Source organism: Lactuca serriola, chromosome 5, assembly GCF_051521515.1.
Source record: "Lactuca serriola cultivar US96UC23 chromosome 5, Lser_US96UC23_V15, whole genome shotgun sequence".
Taxonomy (NCBI): domain Eukaryota; kingdom Viridiplantae; phylum Streptophyta; class Magnoliopsida; order Asterales; family Asteraceae; genus Lactuca; species Lactuca serriola.
Window position 1 is genome coordinate 244,890,140 of NC_136412.1, and position 19,707 is coordinate 244,909,846.

General features: G+C 33.1%; 1 long non-coding RNA gene across 3 annotated transcripts; it reads right to left on the reverse strand.

The window, feature by feature from the left end:
* Positions 1-4,486: 4,486 nt before the first annotated feature.
* On the reverse strand, positions 4,487-6,628 carry LOC145053896 (uncharacterized). 3 transcript variants are annotated; one of them, XR_013684625.1, is made up of 6 exons: positions 6,365-6,628; positions 5,550-6,254; positions 5,362-5,461; positions 5,202-5,265; positions 4,984-5,110; positions 4,487-4,747 (listed from the first exon to the last, which is right to left on the reverse strand). It is a non-coding gene; the product is annotated as an uncharacterized LOC145053896 (long non-coding RNA). The 3 variants fall into 3 exon arrangements; XR_013684624.1 differs by having other exon boundaries at positions 5,362-6,254; positions 6,365-6,627; XR_013684626.1 differs by lacking the exon at positions 5,550-6,254 and having other exon boundaries at positions 6,365-6,616.
* Between the last annotated feature and the right edge of the window lie 13,079 nt (positions 6,629-19,707).

The following is a 19,707-nucleotide window of genomic DNA, read 5'->3' on the forward strand; positions in this document are numbered from 1 at the left end:
ACAACTTTATGATTAAGGACATCATTTGAGGACTAGATCTGGGTTTTGGATGACAGGGCTTAAGGGATTAAGCTCTTAATAGAGAGGAGGGATGGCAGACACGTACGCTGGGCGTACCAAAAGGTACGCTGCACGTACGTGGTCAACTCCATGATCCTTTGTTAAATGTATAGTACGCCCCGCGTACGGGTTCAGTACGGCCTACGTACATGTTGAGTATGCCCAATAGACTCATTGTGTTGACCCAGTTTACTTTTGACTTTGACCTGTATTTTGACCTAGGGGTATTTTTGGTATTTTGAGTTGTAGTCTGAGTTTTGGTCACTGTTATTTGTAAAGCTGACCAATAGAGTTCGTTTTCGGAGCATCGTATTGTTTAGCTTTTTCTGTCGACTGTGACGTGAGTTTTCTCACCGTATCCATGGGTCAAATGCACCAATGTCAACCTATTATTGTGTTATGTAGGATGATAGTTGTTATGTGGTTTATATATGTTTGCTTGTTCGGGTTGAAATAATCCCCAGGGCGGGGCCCACTATCGTATGTTCAGGTTGAAATAAACCCCAAAGAAGGGCCCTCTATTTTATGATTGGGTTGAAATATACCCTAGGGCAGGGCCCTAGGGCGGGGCCCATATGTTTTGATCAGGTTGAAATACACCCCATGACATGGCTCTAAGGCTGGGCCTATATATGTGTATCAGGTTGGAACATACCCCAGGGTTAAGCCCAGTTGTATGATTGGTATGTGGTACGTACTTTGGGGAACTCACTAATCTTTGTGCTTACAATTTATGTTTATGGTTTCAGGTACTTCCGGTTCGAAAGAGAAAGGGCCTGGTGTGATGACACATCATCATCCCCTCATGATTTCCACATATTGAATAATTATACGTTGATATTTTGATATTATACTTGGTGATGGTTTTTGAAACAAGTAATGATTGAAATTGTTGGTCTTTCACAAAAAAATCTTATCACTACTTTTGGGCTGTTACAGTCAATGCGTCTACAAGCCATTCGAAAGGATTCTTAAGAAAAAGTCTTTAGATTGCCCACTGCAAATCAAAAAATCATGTGCAAATCATGATACATTTTCTTTACCTCTTTTTCGAAAATGGAATGATGTAAATATGAAAAAAAAAAAAAAAAAAAAAACTATGAAAGTATAATGATATAACTGGATGGGGTTTTAAAATGAAAAACCTTGACTTTCCAGTAATGGTTTATCCCCTTGACCTTCGATACCTTTTGTAGACGTTCAAAGAGCGATCAGTCTTATTCTTTGTTCATCACTGCTTCATGTATTTGCTTAAGTGCCCTAAGATCCTTCTCTTATGTTTTAAACTCAATTCCACTCGATCTTTTTTCCATCTCATCCTATACATCAATAATGTGTTCAAGGGGCTGGCTTTTGCACAAAGAAACCTATACATAAAAATAACAATCGGATAAAAGAAGGGCATTGTGTAGGTTTCTTAAACTGATAGATCTTCAAGCAGGTCTCGGGTTCCAACAACCGATAAATTTACCAATGGGAAAAATATAATAGCATTTGACACATAAACATACTAAAAGTAGATATTTCACTCATCAAACCTCGTGGTATATTTGTGCTTGAGAAATTCCACAACAAAATTCATACCTAGGTAGAAGTTGAACAGTCTCAACAAAGAAAACCATATTTTTAACCCTACGAGAAGGACGAATTTGTAAGTAAATCTTGAAAATACTACACCTCAACATTATTATTTTTATCAAGGAGAATAATCATCGATTTTTTAATTAAATTTATATAAACTAGATGGCATCATGATGCATAAACAATCACAACATGTTGTAGAAATTAAGCCACTATGAAGTCGGAGATTAATAATAGTTCAGGCAAAGAAGATATCGTAATCCGCAACTCATTCTACACCAAAAAGTATAAGCTTTATAAAAAATTATGCGTATGAACAAATTTATGAAAATAGAAATCCATACCTGCAACAGTGGCATTATTTCATCTTCAATTAAATAAATAGGGGCGAGATTACCAATGTTACACATTGACAAATAAGAGCAGGTAGTTGCAAGAAATCGGCACAAGACACATTCAAATCCACCGCTTTCAATTTTGACAACACTTATTTAAGATTTCAATTTATAGCTTTACAGTTACAACACTTAAATTTCTACTTTCAATCTAATTGTTAGGTTAGAATTATTTACCTTTTTATCTATTAAATGAGTTTTATAGATGAAATACAAGTGTGATTCAATTCATAAGTTTTAACTTTTTCATCCTATTTAATTACATTATAATAATCAACAATATCTTCAACTTACATATAGCATTTTTAGTAAGATCATGCCAAACAATAATAAATATCCAAACAAGAGTAAATTTAACGACGAATTTCAAAAATTCCAATTCTTTTTCCAAAGATGTTCTCAAGCAACCTAAAAAATATGTGTTCAATGTTCCACTATGTTCATTTTTTGTTTTGGTTCAGGAGTATCATTGTTGTGTGTTAGATTTCATTCTCCAATTCTTACCACCTTGAAGAAAAAACATATACAAATAAATGGAGTTCCCAAAAAAAAACCTATGGTCATCTTTGTACCTATTGTCATGTTGATTTTCAGACTTTTTGGGAAGATTTATGCCCTTCGATATTAGTTTCTTCTCTTGTGGAGGTAGGACATCATTTTTTTGCTGAAAATAATTAAATTTACATGACATTAGGCAAGATAATCTCATATAAGCTCATGATAAAATTGATACTTCCCTATAATATCCAAAACCCATATCCATTTCACACAATAAATACATAAAATTTGATCGTTTTCATTTCAGTGGTTACCACGAAAGAATCTTACCATGCCAACTGCTTACAAAATCGTATTCTCCGGCATATACAAGCATGTTAATTCTCTCCTCCAAATGGCCGACAACTAGATCTTTGCTCACTCTTTAGTGTTCCAGGTTTGGTGTTAAAAGGTTAACAACTTAATTATGTTGTTGCCTATATGATCAGAATTCGAGGATCTTGATAAAAAGAAACAACCACCATTTAGATGTAACGAAAACATGAAAATATCATCGCTATAAGATAAATATTATGGACCATAAGACATACCTCCGTGTAGAGTCAAGATTAGAGCCTTTGCATGCCCTCGAAGCTTCATTGGAATTAAACACACTTGAACAAAATAAATTATAGTTGCATTTTACATGTACATAGATTTCCTTGTCTACATGAAATGTATTCATGACCAGGTGTGCACAAAAAAATCAACCTAACCATTATAACAAACATCTTCTAATAAAGACTAGGGTGTTGTTTGTTTTTTTGAAGCCAAAATGTCTGCAGTCTACGGACCACATCTGCAAGTCTCTTAAGTAGAAGAGGTGGACAAAACGTCTGCAGTCTGCAATAAAAAGACTGTTTGTTTTTTAACGTTTGCAGACTACTAGAATAAACTGAATTTTAAATAAAATGATTTTTCAACACCAAAATTTTAATAATAATAGTCATATAACATTGAAAATAAAATTCATGCAACTACATTAGTCATACAATAAAAAAATGGTTTTACAATAACAATTTCATTTAAAACCCATCAATCTATATTGTGCATCAACTGATCAGCAATTTCATCCCGTAACTGAATCATATATTCACGGTCTACTGCAGTACCATGTGTTGGAATTCCGTTTTCATCATCATCAATGACCACATTGTTATTCCGAAACGAGACATTGGGTTCATTGTATCGTGCGAAATATTCATCACTCAGTCCTTCTCTCCTTATAAAATTATGAAGCGCGAAACATGCCATGGCAATGTCTCTTTGTGTCACAAACGAGAATGGTGTCATCCTCTTCAATATAGGGAAGCGTGCTTTCAAAACACCAAAAGCATGCTCAATGACATTCCGAAGTTTTGCATGTCCATGGTTAAATTTTTCTTTATTCACTACTACAAAAAAGCTTATAGGACCCGGTTAAATCCATTAAAGAACCCGGTTTTGAACCGGGCCTTAAAGCCAGCGAGTCCTATATGAAAAAAGAAGTAGAACCCGGTTTTAAAACCGGTTCCTATCTGACACAAAAGAGCCCTGTTGTTCATAAAACCGGGACATATAAGAGGAATATAATGCACAATATTTGATCGTATATGAAGATTAGGATGCGGTCCAAACCATACAAAACCAGGTCATATATGGCTAAAAGTGCCCGGTTTCGAATTGAAAACCGGGACATATGAGAAGAAGGCAGGCCTTTTTATACCATTATTAAGCCCGGTTCTTTTGTATGCAGCCGGGGTCTAATATGCAACATTGAATCTTGTTTATATATATATATATATATATATATATATATATATATATATCCATGTTTGTAATATGCAACAGCACCTTTTACAATTATTATTTTTTCTAAATCCAAAACTCAAAAGTAATACCATTACAACTGTTACGATTCTCCTTTTTCTGCATTCAACAAAAAACACAAACGATGTATATATGAATAAGAATTGTTGTAAGTTTACACATGCTAAATAACCAACCATAATAGACATATAAAAAAAACAATATCAAAGAAATAGCATATCTATGACAAAAAAAATCATTCTTTTGGAAGTTTTCACTATATAACACTTGCACAAAAGTTACAAAAATAACATCCATGATTCCATTGTAGATGTATTATCCCAAACATCAGGTATGGCAGTTGTATCCTCAATCCTCTATTGTCTCTGAGAAACAAACACAAAAATAATGAGTTTTTTTCCATTATCACAAGAGACTTGAATTTAAACAACTTTAAGAACACGATACTCTTTTACAACATGAAATTAAATCATAATGACATGTTAAATCAATGTCAAATGACAGGAAAGGGGCTGCCAAGGTGGTGGATGAAAAAGAAAGAAAAACATTAACAAATGATCATTAAAGTAAAAGTAGGATGTTGGAAAGATAAATAACTAACCATATATGAATTTTTAGAAGACCATGCCATTATTATAATTATTCAGAAGCTCTCTAGCCCACATAGAGACGATCAAAACCAACATCTTTTTCTTAAAGGGAGTGTTTGCATTCCATAGGTTACCAAGCTATATGACAAATCAAATTAAAACTATTAATTGACAAAACAGAGTGTTAATTACAATATGACAAACTGAAAGATATTTAAAAAGTAATTACCCTATATGGGAATCTATATTTCCATCACAAAATCAAACATCCATCTCGGTAAATAGTGCCCGCTCTGTGAAATACCGAGTTGATTGCAATAAAATTGTAATAGAAAGTGAACATTAATTGGAAAGGGAAACTACAACACAGTTAATATATTTTTGTATACCTCAAGAAAGCCTTAAAAATACATTAAGCAAAAGTGAGCGTAGTTGGGCTGGATTCTTATTGAGCTTCCAACTCGATTTTACTTTCTCACTTCTTATCTACTAATAGATGTGACAAACACAGTTAAAACATTATAGATTTGACACTGAAAAATAAAGCTCACCAAGAGAGGGCATAATTGAAGCTTACCAATAAAGGGGCAAAAGCAAAGCAAATTTGACACAAAAATTGTCTGATCCTTCAAACTTTGTGAATTAAAATACGAAACAATGAAAATTTATGTTCATATGATAATTAAAAAGCAATAAATAATAAAATTCCCATGTATTCGGAGTATTTTTGTGAAATAAATATGACAAACTTCGAACTTTAGCCTTTAATCTTCATTTTCCTTTCAATAAAGATTACCTAGTACTAGTACTCATGCTTACACAACCAACAAAATCTAACCATTAAGTTTGATAATATTTTCAAGCTTTAAGCTGCGTTCAACAGATACCAGACACGAAGCACACCTTTTTGTTTGATTGATAATATAAGGTGAGAGATAAATAGGAAGTTATGTGCCCCATTATTTGCCAAACGACTGAAAAGAGGGCCAAGGGTAGAAGCAACCTTTTCATGTGATTCCCTCCCAATCGTCCCAAATGTGGGCATAAACTTTCTATGTAAATTCTTGTTAATTTTCCAAGCTATAAGAATGAACAATTGTTGGAACATATACGTAATATACAAAAGTAATGAAAAGATTCAAACTATCAATTCTCAATTTCTCGAGTATTCCCACAAGTCTGAAGGGTTTAACACAAAATCTTCTTATGAATTGCCCTGAAATTGGAATATCGATGAACTAGGGAGAAAAAATACCAACAACCATCAAGCCAATATTGAACCCTAAAATCATAACATAACATAAATTAAACCAACACAAAGGATCGACGAGTCATTTAGATCGATTCCAAAACATGATATACATAAAGGAAAAGTTTCAATTGAAATTGTACCTCCATAGGATCGATGTGGTGAATATAGTAGCAATAAAGCTTCGAATCCTGTTTAGTTTTAGGATAATCGATTGGTTGTTTGCAAGTTTAATTGGTAGTAGAAGTAGCGACTAATAGCTTCAGAATCGCATGTTGTCAAATGGCGGGATATCGAAATTTATCGAAAATTGAAGGCGGGATATCGAAAATTTAAGGCGGGTTATAAAAATTTAATGGCTAACCCTACGTGGGAAATTCACACATTGCAAAATGCAAATGGTTGCACCCTTGCCCCTAATGTACTGCGATTGTCAAAAAAAAATTATTATAGTCGGTATTAGTTACTTGTATGACTATATTTGGTTATCTTTTTATATTCATTTAACATCTTTATTTTGTCATTATTTTATATTTCATCCTATTACATTCTTGTTTGTACTACAAACAAAACAAACTATGTTAATCTCTTGGGTTTTAGAGAATCATAATTAATATATGTGATTTGCTTTTGTATATAAAGATTTGAAGAAAAAAAAAAACATTTGGTATCGAAAAAGCAAGATGATGTCATTTTACATATAAATTTAAAAGTAAATTAGACAAATGATCCCTATGGTTTTGGGTAATTTGTACATTTGGTTCTTAAGTTTTTTTAACTCGAATATTCTCTATTGTATTTTTTGTTGCACGTTTGGTCTTTATCATATCTAATGATCTAAGAAGACTATTATACCCTTATTAAGTTTTTAAATATTTTTATTATACATGTATTTCTTTTTTATTTATTGTTTATTATTAAAGAGATAAATGAGGCCCGTCCCTTTCTCAAACCACCTTCTTCTTCCTCCATCTTTGTCTCTCTCATATCATACCCTAAAACCGGTGATACTATTATCACCTTCAGTGGCAACAACATCCTTACCACCGCCGAACTTCATTGATTTCTCTGTTCCAAAAGAGCCACACACGTCTTCGCACTCCGTTCTAGAAACGCCGCATACGACTCGCCTTCCCCTCTTTCTGTCATCTCCGACCAAAGATACTATTTAGCACCTACTAAAAGAAGTGTTTACAAAACAATTGTTTCCAAAACATTATTTAAAATCAAAGTCTCATAAGATCCAATCAGTCGTAAAACCAAGGATGTGTACGTTCAAGTCTTCGTCTTGCCAAAATCATATGAAGTACATGAAACAATAAAGCAAAAATGTAAGCACGAAGTTTAGTGAGTTCCCCTAAAGTACCACCACACAAACAGATGATATATACAATCAAGCATCTCAGGTCCAATTAACCATCGGGTTGGAATACCCCAGACCCAGTCAACCTCCGGGTCCAATCATCCTAGGGATGGAAACCCCAGGTTGGAATGACAATATACAACGGGTCCAGTTAACCATTGGGTTGGAATACCCCAGGCCCACTCAACCTCCGGGTCCAGTCATCGTCGGGATGGAATACCTCGGGTTAGAATGTCAATATACAACAGGTCCAATCATTATTGGGATGGAATACCATCGGGCCCAATCAACCATCGGGTTGGAATGCCCCCGGTCTGTTGGCTCACGCACATAGCAGTAAAGCCTCAACCAACAACCAAAATATGTCGACATATACATAACATATAAACATATAATCAACCAACAGACAAACAGACAGATCTACAAATCACTACCACATAGCAACACCCTTGAAATTAGGATACAAATCTAACAAATCACTACAGCATAACAACATATGGTAAACCAAGATATCAATCCAATAGGCTGACCTTGGTGCCTTAGACCCATAATTACAGTGATGAAAACTCACCTCTCGATCTGATCAATAGATGATGAGATTCCAACTCCGAATCTCAACTCTAACTGTCACCTATCCATCCAAGTGACCAATTCTCAAACATAATCCAAAAATACCCAAAATATCCCTAGTTCAAAGTCAAAATTCCAAAAAGTCCACCGAATCCACCCAGCTGAGTACGCTCAACATACTCAGTTGTACATCGAACGTACGAGTTGGTGGACCATGTACGGGTCTGTTGACCACGTACGCATAGCGTACGCCTTGTACGCCCAACATACACAGCTGGTTATCAACCCAACTCATTAAGAGCTTAATCCTTAAGCTCTTAAGCCCATTTTCCAGACGCAAACCCAAAATGATGCCCTTGACCATAAAGTTTCCAACTTTATGGTCTTGCATGGCCATTAAGTGCTTAATGTCCAAAACCCTATGTTCTTAACCCATTAAGATCATCTAACACATGCATGGGTTGCATACAACACTCGAGATCATATTTTTATGGTTCATAAATAACTCCATAATGGATAAAGTTTCCAACTATATCCATTAGAATGGTCCCAACAAACAAGATCTAGTCTTTAAGTCACAACGAGACCCAAAAAGTGCATATTTTCAACTTAATCCTTTAAGTCCAAGTCTCTAATCTTCATATATGAATAAAAATGATGTTTAGATGGATAAAGTTTCCAACTTTATCTATAACAAGGTCACAATATTTCAAGATTTAAACTTTATGCACTTAAAGTGACCAAAAGCTCATAACACTCAAAACTAGCTAGATCTAACAATATCATCATCAAGATTCAAACTTTATATCTATAAAAGAAAAAGCACGATGAAAAAGTATGGATCTACAAGCTCCAATTCAACCAACACTTCTTCCATGAGTTCCTTCTTCTCTAAGGTGCACTAATGTGACATCCCCATTGAAAAATAGGTGTAGCTTTGTGATTGCGTGTCGAATGCGGTCCGGTAGTATTCCACAAATTGAATGGGAATCATATGTGTCATTAAAACATGACAATCATGGGACTTCATACCAAATAGTCTTATTTCTTGCAATTTTGTCTTTTACTTTAAAAAGTATGTGGGTGATAGGTACGAGATTTAGTCCCTAGGGTTAGATCTGACAGGACTGAATTTGTGAACATGTAATCTCCAAAATAGTCTTTGACTAGCTTTATTAATTGCATAAAAAATAAGAATCAATGGTGCACCATATTTATAACTCCCCCCATGCTAAACAACCATAAACAAGATCCAATAATTTAGGAAGACAGAATTGCAAAAGTGGTCCATGTGGTTAGCAAAACTATGTGGTTTTGGTCCAAAAACGTTTGGTGATGCATTTGTGGTCCAATTCCGGATAACCCCACGGGTTCTCTCAGATTCGTCTATAACCCCACGGGTGCCGTTTGTAGGAGGCTCGAGGATGTGTTTCTCTATGGTGGTGTGTGAGGCTGAAACATATGTGTAACGCCTGTTCCAGGTATCATTTAATTTCTAAGTAAATTAGGGTTTTAGACAGGAACTCGACGAGTTGGGGAGCTCCAACTCGTCGAGTAGAGAGCATTTATGAGGACGCAAGACTTAGAACCTACTCGACGAGTCAGAAGGCCCCGACTCGACAAGTAGGCATTGTAAAGGAAAACCCTAATCTTTAGGGTTTGAACCTTATATACAGAACTTAATCTGTATCTTTTGGCATCCCTTATCACTTCAATACCCAGAGAAGGAAACTCTAGCCATTCTTTGCTATTTATTTGTGCTTGTGAGGCTAAGAGAGTAGTTTTTGGTGCATTTGTTGAAGATGTTTGAAGGTTGAGAAGCTTGGAACGGGAAGGAGCTTGTAAATCCAACATTTACATCGTTTTGGCTTCTATTTGAAGGTAACAAGTTGTTACCTTGATCATTCTAGTGTTAGATCTCCTTATTCTTGGGTTTAAGGCCATTTTTAGTATATCTGTGAATCATTTTAGGTATTGGGCATGATCTGAAGTTGTAACTTCAGATATGGACTCCCCTAAGTCCTAAGAGTTATAAAGTTTCTGAATTTATCAAGATCCATTCAATACATGATAATGAAAAAAAAGGGAGAGACCGAGACGAAATACTAATAGCGGAAGAAAGATTCATCGTCTCTGTTCATCTACTCTCCTAGTACTCGTCTTGTGTCATAAACTATGTCCTAAGTGTGAATATAAGGGATGCGGATCTTGAATCTTACATTGAGGGATACCCCATGGCGCAAGAGGGAGTATCTTGGCGCAAGAAGGAGCGCCCTTGGCGCAACACCATCCTTTTTGGCCCAAGTATTCAACAGACGGTGCAACAAGGTTCCCTTGTTGCTCCATATCACTCCCAAGTGCTCTACACCTCTTCCATGTGCTCCAAACCCCCTTATGTAAGATCCGTTCCTTTGGAACTTGCTCCATTCCTTTGTCAGACGATCCAATCCTTTCTCAGATGATCCATTCCTTCGTCACATGCTCCATGAACCCCAAGTGCTCTATTATGATCTAAGTGCTTCATGTTGGCCAAGACTTCATAACCCAACATTGATTTGTTTCATTATCCCTACCTTGTGAATATGCCTATGCCCCATCTCATGTCACCTTCCTCATTTTGATCCATTCCCTACCTTGTGAACATGCATTTGACCCAATTAGCTTTATTATGATTACTCATTATCTATTGGCTTTATCATCAGCACCCCATTATATATTCTTCAAAAACATTATTAAACATGTTAGTTTCTAAAATGACTCATGGACATTATGAAAAACTAGCTGGCTTTATTGTTCGAAACCCTTAATGAGAAACTAAAGCATTAGAAAACTATTTTTCGACGAGGGAAAGCTAATTCAATCAATAGGAAGAAGAAATTAATTGCAATTCAAGAGGGGAAGTGAAAGATTACCAAATTACACTTGATCCTTTCATCATCACCACTACCACCACCTTTGTCACCACCACCATCACATTCGCCACCACCCACCACCTATTACCTATGTCACCACCTCGTCATCAACCCTCATCGCTACCTCCATCTCCACCACCACCACGACTACCTTTACCACAACCTTTGCTACCTCCCACTACCATCACCATCACTACCACCACCGCCATTACCACATCCACCATCACTGCTAGCTCCACCTCTACCTCCTCTATATCCACCATCATCACCACCACCACTACCTCCGTCACCACCTATTACCATCGCCACTACCACCTTCGCCACAATAAGGGGAATTATGTTGTTTTATATTAATCTAATTCCATTTCTTACTAACCAAACTGAATATAAAATTAGATTTAAAGCCAATTTCCTACAAACTAAACAGAATATGAAATTAGATTCCAAATCTTGACAAATTTCAATTGCTTTATAAACATTTTGAAACCAAACCTCACCTTAAACTAAACTTGCAAACTAAAAAAAAAATTCACCAACATTTTTTCAATTTACTCTATTTTTTATACACCAGTAAATTTCAACAAAAAAAGTCATATCATATATATCAAACAAAAAAATATATTCAATCATTTCAATACAAAATATCAAAACCTAATAACTTAAAATAAAATAACAAAATAATTATTATCACTGATCTCATATTTGAGAAATAATTTAATAATTAAAGTCTTAAAATTATTTTATTCAATATGGAAAATAAATAATTAAATATTATTTTTATTTCCCTCCAAAATCAATTTATCATTCCCGCTAATGGATTTTGGTTTCCCAAATGAACTTTGCCTTCCCTCCAAATTTCAATCTCTAACTAGTTTGATACTAAGAAGGGGATAAATTGAAGACGGGTAAACATTATTAATTCTTCATCTATGTCTAAAAGGTTCTGTAGCCCCAATATCGAAAGAGCAAGGATCGATGATACTGGTTGGACGTATATAAAGTATTTCGTGTTTTTCTATTTGATTATATGCAAAAGGAATTCAAATGTAAAAATTGTGAATCATTTCTATTGCTGAAGAAAATAGCTTGGTTCTACTTTTGTGTAACGATTCTTATATTTTTGGTCCCCTTTACAATTTGGGTACTTATTTTTGCCATCGTTATTCTATGTGTTTGCAACTATGTGTTTTCTATGATCCCACTTCAAACTTTACCTAGATTTTGTTTAAAAATAAATAATCATAATTGATTCAACTGCATTTAAATCTGTAGATTTTTAATTTGGCGTGGGGGATTATAAATGATAAAATTATGAATTTCTGAACTGTGTTGTTTTGAATTTCTAACTTGATTATTATATGTCTATCATGATATTGGCAGCTTCATGAACACTTGACACAAGAAGCATTGAGCTTGTTGGAGTTCTTAGACAAATAAAATATGAGGATTGTTAAGCCTTGTGTGTAGGTTACACACATATACTGTGTGGCTTGAATGACATAAAATGTTCTCTATCTCCAATATGACGCTCAAGACTTATTATATTGTCCCTTAAATCTAATTGACTATTTGTTTGTTCATTGTTTACTTTAAGTTTAATGAATTTTAAACGCAAGCCTAATTCGTTTTCTATTTTTGTTTAAATGAATTTTAAAAGTTAATCATATTTTACTTCAATGGAAATAAAATACATATTTTCATTTATTAATAGACAATCAATACAATCTTGAAATGCCGATTAATTAAATGCACTTGAACGAAAGAATTAAGGCTCAATTGAGCTTGAGCTTCAAGTTATTATATCAATATTTGAGTTTGGGTTTTTTACTTTGTACACCAATTTGGCTCGAGTACACTCATAGACACAAAACCCGGTTGTTGAAAAACGGGTCCTATAACCACTTTTATAATTTGTGTTTGACAATCATAGAACTCGGCTGTATATTAGAAACTGGGTCTTATTATCGTAAGTATAAAAGTCCCGGTTGTAGCAGCAGAAACCGGGTTATCTAATAAGGATATAAATCCCGGGTGTTTATTTGAAACCGAGTCATATAAATATGCCCTTTATAAAACCCGGTTTTTACAAAATAAGGCCCGCTTTTTTTTTTTTTTTTTTTCAGAAACCGGGTTCCATATGGCGGGTCTTATTTGCTATTTTGTAGTAGTGATTGGTTAATGCACGTCTTTGACGAAAATCTCCAAGCCAATACCTCACATTACGATAAGGGGCCATAAATCCTTGAGTGTGTGCATATGCAGTATCACAAAGATAATATTTGTCTGTAAAAAATGCAAAACACTAATCAATTTTCAAACTAAGATAAAAATATTAAAAAAAAACTTACTTAGTGGTGGAAGCGGGAATGATGCTTGTGGATCGACTATTGCTTCTGATAATATTCTAGAGTTATGCGCTACCCCTTCCCACCTGTCCACAACAAATGTAAAAATCATATTGAAGTCATAAATTGCCAATATGTTTTGGTAGCAATCTCCCTTTCCCCTACTTCTATATAAGTCTTGCTTCTTAGCAGGGACAACAACATGTATCAAAGTGCCATCAAGTGCACCAACCGCCCCTTTGAAAACGCGTCGTAGCCTCCTATTATGTCCTGGAATGTTTGGATCCGGATTACAAGAAGTAGGTACAATGACATCTTGTGCGGAAAGCATCATTTTTTCCAACAACAAATTAACATCATTATGTCATATTTCAGAAACCAAAATAACAATTTTCTGCACATTCTAAGACAATTTCAGCAAAAAAAAAGAGTATTTTCAGCAAACAATCAACAACAAATATTCATCATTATGTCATATTTCCAAAACCAAATAACAATTTTCAGCATATCCTAACGACAATTTCAGCAAAAAAAAAGTATTTTCGGCAAACAATCAACAACAAATATTCATCATTATGTCATATATCCAAAACCAAATAACAATTTTCAACACTTTCTAACAACTATTTCAACAAAAAAAAAGAGTATGTTCAACACATTCTAACAACAATTTCAAGCAATAAAGAGTATTGTGAGCAAGAATCACCACATTTTAATCATTATTTCATATTTCAACACATGCTTTTATATTGTAATCAAGAAAAAGCTTGATTTCTACCAGTGTTATAGATTTCCAGCAACAATCAACAAGAAATTTAAGCAAGAAAGGTAATTTTCAACACTATTTTCGGATTTGTAACATATAACACCAAATTTAATCAAGAACAAACTTTTTCAGCAAAATCAAACAACATATTTAACTTGATTAGAGACTTTTCCAGCAAAAGTAATCACCAATTTCATGTTTGAAGTGAAAAACAAAGAAAAAAACTGACCAGTGAACGAACAGGAAGCGCAGGAAGCGAAGAGGGCAGTTGAACTCCGGTAGACGTCGTTGAGGCCGAGGGTGGCGACAGATGACGTCAGCAGCGACTGATCGGGGAGGAGTAGCAGGTCGCTGTTGGAGTGACGCAGGGAATCGAAGGAGAAGTGTGGTGGCGTGATGGAGAATGCAGCTGGAGTAGAGAACGAGCGTTTTTTTAGGTCAAAAGCATGTAGACTTGAGAAGTGGGTAATCCATGTCTGCGTGGTGAAGACCTCGCGCAGATGTTTTTATACTTGAAGACTTCGAAAAAACAAACGCTCCGCAAGGATATAAGTCTGTGCGTTGTCTGCGGGGCGCAAAGTGGCGGTGATAAAAACGAACAACCCCTAGATGTTTGTCCGCGCAAAGTGGCGGTGATAAATAATTTTTTTGGCGAATAGTTTCTTACGAGGAAATAATTATTATATTTTATTATTAGTTATTAGGTAACAAAAAATTACCACTTTTAAATAAAATATTTATGTTTATACCTTATATTTATATTGTCAGTTTATACTATTGAAGTAAATTAATTAATACTGGATCAAAATCCTCCCTTAAAACTCCTTTACTTGGTGAAGGCTTTTTCACTTCAGCAATTATACCAGGAACCCTGTTCGTTGATATGAAGCCTTTAGAGCTCCTATAAAGTCTCTGGTAGGATGAACAATTTCAAGAGCTTTCTTCAGTGAATATATTGTATGTTTTTCTTTCATCTAAAAATGGAAAACAAACTTTATTAACATGGAGAATTTAACATTACCTAACCACAATCGTCTTAAGATATGCATGTATCTATTCAGCATGTTGTATATCATTTTGTTTAATAAACAAACTAAAGCCCCATTTAAATATAAATTAAAAAAAATAATAATTCATTAACGAATAGTCCACCGATTAAACTTGAATTCATAATATTAACTTCAGGAATATCAATAGAACCAAATGACACCAGGAATAACATAAATTAGTAGGAATCCCACTTCATAATATGATACAACACAGGGGCACTATGGTAATTTTTCCTGTGGGGTACAGTATAAATGAGTACAAAGTTATCAAACTATTGGCGGTGACAATTTCTGTAATCTTAGTATGCTACATTGTCAAATTTAACAAAAATGACCATTCTGCCCTTGCTTACAGAAACAACAATTACAAACACACAGACCATAGTTAACTCATAAACAGAAAGCTATTTACAAATTGAATTTAGGTAGAGAATAACAACCAACCTTGATTAAAGTCATCATTATATCAGTATATTACAATAAGCAAATTGATTTTTTTAGAGTTATCGTGAAAAATAAAATATTTTTTTCAAGTTCTAATCATCAAACATGAATGGAACATACTTTAAACACAATCCAAAGATGAACAAACATAAGTTAAGAAACCACAACAAAATTTATGATAAGAACTTTAACTTGCAAAGATTCCAAATGTCTTCTGAATGACTTCACATGTAATTTGGATGACAATTCAATGAGAGGTCCATCCTCATCCGGATTGACTAAAAAGGCTTCAAATGTATATTTTAAATTGTAATAACAATTGACACAAAGAGATATCGACACAGAGAGATAGAAAAGAATACATCAATGTTGTATACGACAAAGTAGAATCGTATATGTTTGATTAATATAAGCAGTAATATTTTGTATTGTATTATATATATATATATATATATATATATATATATATTCAATTGTAAGTAACACATCTAACCTTGTTTAGCAGCTGCTATAGGCGAGGAAGATTATGGAGAAGAAACTATATGAAAAAAGGCGAAGTAATCCCGATTCAGAGAGGGAAAATGGATTAAATAGATTAACCTATACACATCTTTGGAATTGATTACCGTATATAAGAAAACTTTCTAAGATATCGAAAATATCATATTTATGGAATAAATTATGAAAGAATTTGAATTTTGAATGTAATAGATTAAATATGGTGTGTGATTTTCTATACGAACCAAATTTATAGATGACAGTTTTGAAGGAATTTATTGTAATTGATTTTAATAAGATTTTGCATAAATTATTTAGTGACCTGTCAATGAAAATCTACTGGAACAAATAAGAATAAAACATGTGGAAAATACATTTTTATAAAAAATGCTTAGAAAGTGCCATGTGTCCAATGTAAGGAAAAGAGGACGTGTGTCAATAAGTTCTTTATTTATTAGGGAGGATAAGATAAACAATCATATATATATATATATATATATATATATATATATATATATATATATATATATATACTAGGCGAATGCCCGCGCGTTGCGCAGAAGCATCTATATAGCTGAAATCTTTACAAATATATGTTTTTTTAAATATAAAAATAATGTTGTTAAATTTGATGTAATAATTTGTATACTATGTTAATATAGTGTATTGACTATTTTGAATTATATGTTAATATATATACATCTATTAAAACTGTATAATCTCAATATTTTAAATGACCTCTACCCGCGGGTGACTCATGAATAAAATTAAATATAATAAATAGTTTAATGTTATTTATAGTTGTTGTTATTATTAATTATTTTTTTAAAATTTATTTGCATAACGTTTTAATTTCTATCATTGTAATTATTTAAAACGTCAAACATTTTTTTATTTTAAAGGTAACAATATAATCATTTATATAGAGTTATTTTCAACTATTTTTATTGTAAGTTATTTTAATATACTTATTTGAAAGCTTTTAACGATTATAAAAATATCTTTAGATAATATTTTAATTAAATTGATATTACAATTTAGTTTTTTCATTTAACACTACAATTTATCACTTTTAACTATTTACAAAATATTCTTTAGATTTTTTAAGTGGAACTGGAATTTATATTAAAGTTGACCCTGTTATGTTATATTTAAATTAACAATTTAAGTATTTTGTCCATACTGTTCAAAAATTATAACTTTAAACTGATAATGGTTTACATACAACAACATATTAAATCTAATAGATTATGTATAATATGTAAAAGTTAAAGACATAATTTTATAAGTAGAAGTAAAAAATAGTATTTTAATATTTAAATTTAGTTTATTTATGATTACACTTTAGGTTTGATACTCATTTAACCTTATTAACCAACTTATAATCATCATTAGTAAGACACTACAATTTATCACTTTTAACTATTTACAAAATATTCTTTAGGTTGTTTAAGTTAAACTAAAATTTATACTTAAGTTGATCCTGTAAGGTTATAGTTAAATGAGTAATTTAAGTATTTTATACAAATTGTTCAAAAGTTGTAGCTTCAAAATGGTAATGGTCTACATACAACAACATATTAGACCTAATAAATTAAGTATAATATGTTAAAAGTTAAAAACATAACTTTATGAGTAAAAGAAAATATATTCTTTTAGTATTGAAATTTAGTTTTTATATTTATTTAACCATATTAACCAACTTATAATCATTATTAGAAAGAAATTGAAAAGTCATGGAAGTTTCAAATGAATGTGGTGAAAGGAAAAAAAGAATAGGAGTTTCAAATGAATGTGGTGCAAGGAAAAATGCTATCTTTATAAGTGTATATATATATATATATATATATATATATATATATATATATATATATATATATATATATATATAAGATTTACACCACGTCGAAACTAACATAGGAAAATGATCGAACACAAGTTGAGAAGCAAATGCTAACATGATGAATGAAATCAAAATCACGTATATTAACGAAAACAAATCTAACCTAGATTGTGATTTATTAACCTTTCTTGTTTGATTAAGAGAAAAATACCCCTTAGCTATACTTAGTCTCCGTAATCTTTAATCAGCCCAAAATCAAGAAAATAAATGAAGTAAACCTTATGTATAGAAGTCAAAAATAACATCTTCAAATATAGACTTGAAGACAAACGGGAAGTATCCTGCGACGTCAGCTGCCTTGGAATCGATATCATGAAAGATTAAAACAAGATGAAATTTAATACCCAAACTTTTTTAAATATCAAATAATGACCTTAACATTTGCTTGATAATCAATTCTACTTCTTGAATAACTACAACTAGCACCGCCACACACTAGCAGTACCGGAAGAAAGCAAGAACGAAAAAAAACTAAGTTAAGGAATTAAAGTATTGGGAAGTCCCCTTTAGGGTCGGTTGAAAATTACCATATGTTTTTGGATATTCATGTTACTTGTCCCAGACCAACATCAAAGACGTTAAAAGGTTAAAGACGATGTTAGAGAAACATCATCCAATTACTTTAATAAAAAGGAAACATTGATAAAAAAAATTCACACGTGATTAGAAGTACCCCCTAATGGCAATTCATGAATCAAACATAAGAGTATTTCACATCAGCGGCAAGCAGTAAGATAAAGGTAGCACTTGGTATGGGTCGGCATTGTTGAAGTCAAACCCGATATGGCCATCTAAAAATTGAATATGGTTTGTCTCGAACGATTTTCTTTTTCTTGAAATTACACCAGTAAAATTGTTCGCCGATTTAAGACAAAGCCAGTTTCGTTTTTTGTGCACAACTATGCAAAAAAACTCCTTTTCAAAAGGTTTGTTGTATTTTGCTTGGTAAATGGCTCAAGCATTTGCAATGTAGTTGTAACACCCTATCCCAAATCGTTCCCAATTGGGGTGTGGGTGACGTAATTTGGATGATCTGGGTGTTTAGTTTGTGTTTTTGAGCCAAGGGGTATTTTGGTAAAGTGTTAGCTCGGCTTTGATGGATATTGGATTTTTACTCGGGAAGTTTTAAGCCATAAGATGATTAAAGCATAGCGCTTCTCATTACCTCTTCGTGGATATAAGGGTTGTTGGGCTATTTAATGTGTTGTGTCAAGTTTACTATGTATGTATTTAGCCTTTATTAAACGGATTGGGCATGTTCATCCGCATTTATGTATGTATTGTATCTTACATTGTCTTTACAGAAAATTTATAGTTGAACTCTTCTAAGGCATTGATTATTAATCATTCAGCACAACTTCAATCATTGTTCTTGCCATTTGATTCACTTTACTGTTATCGAATATATCGATCTATTATTTATTGTTTCATCAATTGGTATCAGAGCAGGATATTGTGTAACTCATACGCAATTCTTCTGTCGAGTGTTATTAGGTTTTTATGGTTTTAGTGGATCTGTTCCTGTCGTCTTCATCGTTTTCATCGATTGTAGATATTGGATTTCGGTCCTTATTTTTCCCTAGACTTGATTATTGTTTTACACATCTGATTCTAAATAGGTTTTTGTGAATCAACA